General features: G+C 40.2%; 1 non-coding gene across 1 annotated transcript; it reads right to left on the bottom strand.

Annotated features, from left to right (window-relative positions):
* Positions 1 to 764: 764 nt before the first annotated feature.
* On the bottom strand, positions 765 to 868 carry LOC112793945 (small nucleolar RNA R71). The gene has a single exon (XR_003198631.1). It is a non-coding gene; the product is annotated as a small nucleolar RNA R71 (small nucleolar RNA).
* Positions 869 to 7197: the final 6329 nt, after the last annotated feature.

Here is a 7197-nt window from a genome sequence, read left to right as displayed (position 1 = left end):
CCTTTTCAAAAATTATTTTCGAAAACTTCTCTCTCATCTTATTCTATTTATTCATTCATTTACTAACACTTCTCTTCATCTCAAATCACTGCCCCAATCCTCACCCTTGTGTTTGGATTATTCATTCTTCTTCACTCTTATTCCCTTTCTTCTTCTACTAACATAAAGGAATCTCTATACTGTGACATAGAGCATTCTTCTTCTTTTTCTGTTCTCTTTTCTTTCATGTGAGCAGGAATAAGGAAAAAGGCATTCTTGTTGAAACTGATCCTGAACCTGAAAGGATTCTGAAGAGGAAACTAAGAGAAGCTAAATTACAATAATCCAGAGACAACCTTGCTGAAATTTTTGAATAAGAAAAGGAGATGGCAGCCGAACCCAACAACAATAATGCAAGGAGGATACTTGGTGATTATACTACACCTACTTCCAAGTTTCATGGAAGAAGCATCTCAATTTCTGCCATTGGAGCAAACAATTTTGAGCTGAAACCTCAATTAGTTGCTCTAATGCAACAAAATTGCAAGTTTCATGGACTTTCATCAGAAGATCCCTACCAGTTTTTAACTGAGTTCTTGCAGATCTGTGAGACTGTTAAGGCTAATAGAGTAGATCCTGAAGTCTACAGGCTCATGCTTTTCCCTTTTGCTATAAGAGACAGAGCTAGAACATGGTTGGACTCTCAACCTAAAGATAGCATGGACTCTTGGGATAAGCTGGTCACGGCCTTCTTGGCTAAGTTCTTTCCTCCTCAAAAGCTGAGCAAGCTTAGAGTGGATGTTCAGACCTTCAAACAAAAAGATGGTGAATCCCTCTATGAAGCTTGGGAAAGATACAAGCAGATGACCAAAAGATGTCCTTCTGACATGTTTTCAGAATGGACCATGATAGATATATTCTATTATGGTCTATCTGAGTTCTCTAAGATGTCACTGGACTATTCTGCAGGTGGATCCATTCACCTAAAGAAAATACCTACAGAAGCTCAGGAACTTATTGAAATGGTTGCAAATAACCAGTTCATGTACACTTCTGAGAGGAATTCCATGAATAGTGGGACGCCTCAAAGGAAGGGAGTTCTTGAAATTGATGCTCTGAATGCCATATTGGCTCAGAACAAAATGTTGACTTAGCAAGTCAACATGATTTCTCAAAGTCTGAATAGTTGGCAAAATGCATCCAACAGTACTAAAGAGGCATCTTTTGAAGAAGAAGCTTATGATCCTGAAAACTCTGTAATGGCAGAGGTAAATTACATGGGTGAACCTTATGGAAACACCTATAATTCTTCATGGAGAAATCATCCAAATTTCTCATGGAGGGATCAACAAAAGCCTCAACAAGGCTTTAATAATGGTGGAAGAAACAGGCTCAGCAATAGCAAGCCTTTTCCATCATCTTCTCAGCAACAGACAGAGAATTCTGAGCAAAATACCTCTAACTTAGCAAATATAGTCTCTAATCTGTCTAAAGCCACTTTAAGTTTCATGAGTGAAACAAGGTCCTCCATCAGAAATCTGGAGGCACAAGTGGGCCAGCTGAGTAAGAAAGTAACTGAAACTCCTCCTAGTACTCTCCCAAGCAATACTGAAGAGAATCCAAAAAGAGAGTGCAAGGCCATTGACATAATCAATATGGCCGAACCTAGAGAGGAAGGAGAGGACGTGAATCCCAATGAGAAAGACCTCATAGGACGTCTCTCAAGCAAGAAGGAGTTCCCTATTGAGGACCCAAGGGAATCTGAGGCTCATATAGAGACCATAGAGATTCCATTAAACCTCCTTCTGCATTCATGAGCTCTGAAGACTATTCTTCCTCTGAAGAGGATGAAGATGTAACTGGAGAGCAAGTTGCTCAATATTTAGGAGCTATCATGAAGTTGAATGCCAAGTTATTTGGTAATGAGGCTTGGGAAGTTGAGCCTCCCTTGCTCATTAGTGAACTAGATACATGGGTTCAGCAAACTTTACCTCAAAAGAGACAAGATCCTGGCAAATTTATAATACCTTGCACCATAGGCACCATGACCTTTGAAAAAGCTCTGTGTGACCTGGGGTCAGGTACAAATCTTATGCCACTCTCTGTAATGGAGAAGCTGGGATCATTGAGGTACAGCCTGCCATATTTTCATTGCAAATGGCAGACAAGTCAGTAAGACAAGTTGATGGATTGGTAGAGGATGTGTTGGTAAAGGTTGAAGGCCTTTACATCCCTGCTGATTTCATAATCTTAGACACTAGAAAGAAGGAGAATGAATACATCATCCTTGGAAGACCTTTTCTAGCCACAGCAGGAACTGTGATAGATGTTAACAGAGGAGAATTAGTCCTTCAATTGAATGGGGACTACCTTGTGTTTAAGGCTCAAGGATCTTCTTCTTTAACAATGGAGAGAAAGCATGAAAAGCTTCTCTCAGTACAGAGTCAAATAGAGCCCCCACAATCAAACTCTAAGTTTGGTGTTGGGAGGCCACAGCCAAACTCTAAGTTTGGTGTTGAAGCCCCACATCCAAACTCTAAGTTTGGTGTTGGGAGTCTACAACATTGACCTGATCACTTGTGTGGCTCCATGAGAGCCCACTGTTAAGCTATTAACATTAAAGAAGCGCCTATTGGGAGGCAACCCAATTTTTATTTATCTAATGTTATTTTATTTTTATTGTTCTTTTATGTTTTATTAGGTTCATGATCATGTGGAGTCACGAAAAAAATACTAAAATTAAAAATAGAATAAAAAACAGCAGAAGAAAAATCACACCTTGGAGGAAGGACTTACTGGCGTCCAAACGCTAGTAAGGAGCATCTGGCTGGCGTTCAACGCCAGAACAGAGCATGGATCTGGTGCTGAACGCCAGAAACATGCAGCAATCTGGCGTTTAAACGCCAGGATTACACACTGCGAAAACCTGGCGTTCAACGCCAGAAACATGCTACAGATGGGCGTTGAACGCCTAGAACAAGCTTAGAGCTGGCGTTTAACGCCAGAAATAAGCACCAATCTGGCGTTAAACGCCAGGATTGCATGCAGAGGGCATTTTACACGCCTCATTGGTGCAGGGATGAAAATCCTTGACACGTCAGGATCTGTGGACCCCACAGGATCCCCACCTACCTCAACTCACCTTCTCTCTTCTTCACCAATCACCTCAATCTCTCTTCCCCATCACCTCTTCACCACTCACATCCATCCATCTCTTTCCCACCCAATCCCACCCATATGGCCGAAACATACACATCTCTCCCTCTCCTCCATATTTTCTTCTCCTTCCATTCTTTCTTCTTTGCTCGAGGGCGAGCAACATTCTAAGTTTGGTGTGGTAAAAGCATAGCTTTTTTTGTTTTTCCATAACCATTGATGGCACCTAAGGCCAGAGAAACCTCAAAAAAAAAAGAGAAAAGGGAAGACAAAAAAATTTTTCCACCTCCGAGTCATGGGAGATGGAGAGATTCATCTCAAGGGTCCATAGCTCAGTAGAAGAGCATTTGACTGCACATCAAGAGAGCATGAGGAATTCCCACATCAAGAAATCCCTGAGATACCTCAGGGGATACATTTTCCTCCACACAACTATTGGGAGTAACTAAGGATAAGAGCACGAAAATCACTAGGGATCAAGTAACAGAGGCAAGAAAGAGATATAAAGGAGCTCAAAGAGCACCGTTAGTCCTTCAAAAAGGCGCCACCCTCACTAAGGTGGACTCATTCCTTAACTTCCTTGTTCTTATCTCTGTTTTTCAATTTTTATGCTATATGTGTGTTTATGTTTTGCGTCTCTACCTCATGATCATTAGTATTTAGTAACTATGTCTTAAGGCTATAAATAATTCCATGAATCTTTCACCTCTCTTAAATGAAAAATGTTTCTAATTCAAAAGAACAAGAAATACATGAGTTCCGAATTTATCCTTGAATTTAGTTTAATTATATTGATGTGGTGACAATACTTTTCGTTTTCTGAATGAATGCGTAAACAGTGCATATTTTTGATCTTGTTGTTTATGAATGTTAAAATTGTTGGTTCTTGAAAGAATGATGAACAAAGAGAAATGTTATTGATGATCTGAATCATAAAATTGATTCTTGAAGCAAGAAAAAGCAGTGAAAAACAAAAGCTTGCGGAAAAAAAGTGGCGAAAAATGAAAATAATAGAAAGAAAAAAAAAAGAAAAAGCAAGCAGAAAAAGCCGATAGCCCTTAAAACCAAAAGGCAAGGGTAAAAGGGATCCAAGGCTTTGAGCATCAATGGATAGGAGGGCCCAAGGAACTAAAATCCAGGCCTAAGCGGCTAAATCAAGCTGTCCCTAACCATGTGCTTGTGGCATGCAGGTCCAAGTGAAAAGCTTGAGACTGAGTGGTTAAAGTTGTGATCCAAAGAAAAAAGAGTGTGCTTAAGAGCTCTGGACACCTCTAACTGGGGACTTTAGCAAAGCTGAGTCACAATCTGAAAAGGTTCACCCAGTCATGTGTCTGTGGCATTTATGTATCCGGTGGTAATACTGGAAAAAAATTGCTTAGGGCCACGGCCAAGACTCATAAAAGTAGCTGTGTTCAAGAATCAACAAACTTAACTAGGAGAATCAATAACACTATTTGAAATTCTAAGTTCCTCTAGATGCCAATCATTCTAAACTTCAAACGAGGAAATGAGATGCCAAAACTGTTCAGAAGCAAAAAGCTACAAGTCCCGCTCATCTAATTAGAATTAATATTCATTGATATTTTGGAATTTATAATATATTCTCTTCCTTTTATGCTAATTGATTTTTAGTTGCTTGGGGACAAGTAACAATTTAAGTTTGGTGTTGTGATGAGCGGATAATTTATATGCTCTTTGGCATTGTTTTTAGATAGTTTTTAGTATAATCTAGCTACTTTTAGGGATGTTTTCATTAGTTTTTATGCTAAATTCACATTTCTGGACTTTACTATGAGTTTGTGTGTTTTTCTGTGATTTCAGGCATTTTCTGGCTGAAATTGAGGGACCTGAGCAAAACTCTGATAAAAGGCTGACAAAGGACTGCTGATGTTGTTGGATTCTGACCTTCCTGCACTCGAAATAGATTTTCTGGAGCTACACAACTCAAAATGGCACGCTCTCAACGGCGTTGGAAAGTAAACATCCAGAGCTTTCCAGAAATATATAATAGTCCATACTTTATTCAAGATTAGATGACGTAAACTGGCGCTCAACGCCAGTTCCATGCTGCATTCTGGAGTCAAACGCCAGAAACACGTCACGAACCAGAGTTGAACGCCAAAAACACATTACAACTTGGCGTTCAACTCGAAAAGAAACCTTAGCTTGTGTAAAGCTCAAGCTCAGCCCAAACACACACCAAGTGGGCCCCAGAAGTGGATTTATGCATCAGTTACTTATCTCTATAACCCTAGTGGCTAGTTTTAGTATAAATAGAACATTTTACTGTTGTATTAGGGGTCCTTCTCCTTTATTTTCGAATTCACATCATATTTTGGGAGCTGGCCATTTGGCCATGCCTGGACCACTATCACTTATGTATTTTCAACGGTGAAGTTTCTACACACCATAGATTAAGGGTGTGGAGCTCTGCTGTACCTCGAGTTTTAATGCAATTACTACTATTTTCTATTCAATTCGATTTATTTCTGTTCTAATACCATTCATACTTCAACCTGATGGATGTGATGATTCGTGACACTCATCATCATTCATCCCTATGAACGCGTGCCTGACAACCACTTACATTCTACAAGCGAAAGCTAGAGTGTGTATCTCTTGGATTCCTTAATCAGAATCTTCGTGGTATAAGCTAGATTGATGGTGGCATTCATGAGAATCCAGAAAGTCTAAACCTTGTCTTTGGTATTCCGAGTAGGATTCAGGGATTGAATGACTGTGACGAGCTTCAAACTCGCGATTGTTGGGCGTGATGACAAACGCAAAAGAATCAAGGGATTATATTCCAACATGATCGAGAACCGACAGATGATTAGTCGTGCCGTGACAAAGCATTTAGACCTTTTTCACTGAGAGAATGGGATGTAGCCATTGACAACAGTGATGCCCTATATACAGCTTTCCATGGAAAGGAATAAGAAGGATTGAAGGAAGGCAGTAGGAAAGCAGAGATCCAACAAGGACAAGCATCTCCACACACTTATTTGAAATTCCCACCATTGAATTACATGAGTAACTCTATCTTTATTTTCTGCTTTATTTATTATTCGAAAAATCCATAACATTTATTATCCGCCTAACTGAGATTTACAAGATGACCATAGCTTGCTTTATACCAACAATCTCCGTGGGATCGACCCTTACTCACGTAAGGTATTACTTGGACGACCCAATGCACTTGCTGGTTAGTTGTGCGGAGTTGTGACTAAGTGTGATTCACGTTTGAGAGCGCTACCATGTTTTTGACACCGTTGTTGATGATCACAATTTCGTGCACTAGGATCCAACTCTCCTTCATACTTGAGATCTGTCAGTTTGTCAAAATGTTTGGGCAAACAAACTTGGAGGACATGAAATGAAAATGGGGTTTGACCCATGATCATATGTTCCCGAACGTCCCTGTGTCTTTTAAGGGCTGGACTCCTTTGCGGAGTTTGTTTCCTTCTAGACAGGGCTGAACGAGACTCATCTCTCCCCTTTCTTTCAAAGTCACAATGATCATCATCACATCTAGGCGACCTTTTGTATCTTTGAGGTGAACGTGAACATCGTTCATTGCTATCACACCTCTGGTCAGGGATCCTTTCTAGGTTTTCTCTTTCAGGGATATGGTGGTTATGTCCCCTGGTCGCACTACTTTGGGAATGAGATTGCCTAGCTTATGATCGTTCCACTAAGTGACGTTCTAGTTCTATCCGATAACGTTCCAACGCTTGCACTCTATGGCATTTTTTTCATTGCATGCACATAGTCATCCCCTAAGCCAACAAAATGGTGAGTCCCATTATTCTGAGTTTATACAATTTGTGGCTCACAATTTTCAAAACCAGGAGGAACTTGATGTTCTTCGTAGGTAAGTTGAGTGACGTCTGACTCATGTCCATCTTCTTGACGTGACTCCTTGAAAGGAGTGTTTGGTTTAATCACCGAGTGGATTTTTTGTTCAGCCATGGTTCCGATTCTGTAAGATCCCCATAGACGGCGCCAAATGTTTGCATCTGTTGTGAGGTAATGAGCTGATGAGATAGGAAAATCGGAGAT

This window comes from Arachis hypogaea, chromosome 3 (genome assembly GCF_003086295.3).
Source record: "Arachis hypogaea cultivar Tifrunner chromosome 3, arahy.Tifrunner.gnm2.J5K5, whole genome shotgun sequence".
NCBI classification, from domain to species: domain Eukaryota; kingdom Viridiplantae; phylum Streptophyta; class Magnoliopsida; order Fabales; family Fabaceae; genus Arachis; species Arachis hypogaea.
The sequence above is the reverse complement of the archived record's forward strand: the minus strand, read 5'-3'. Positions and strand labels throughout refer to the sequence as shown.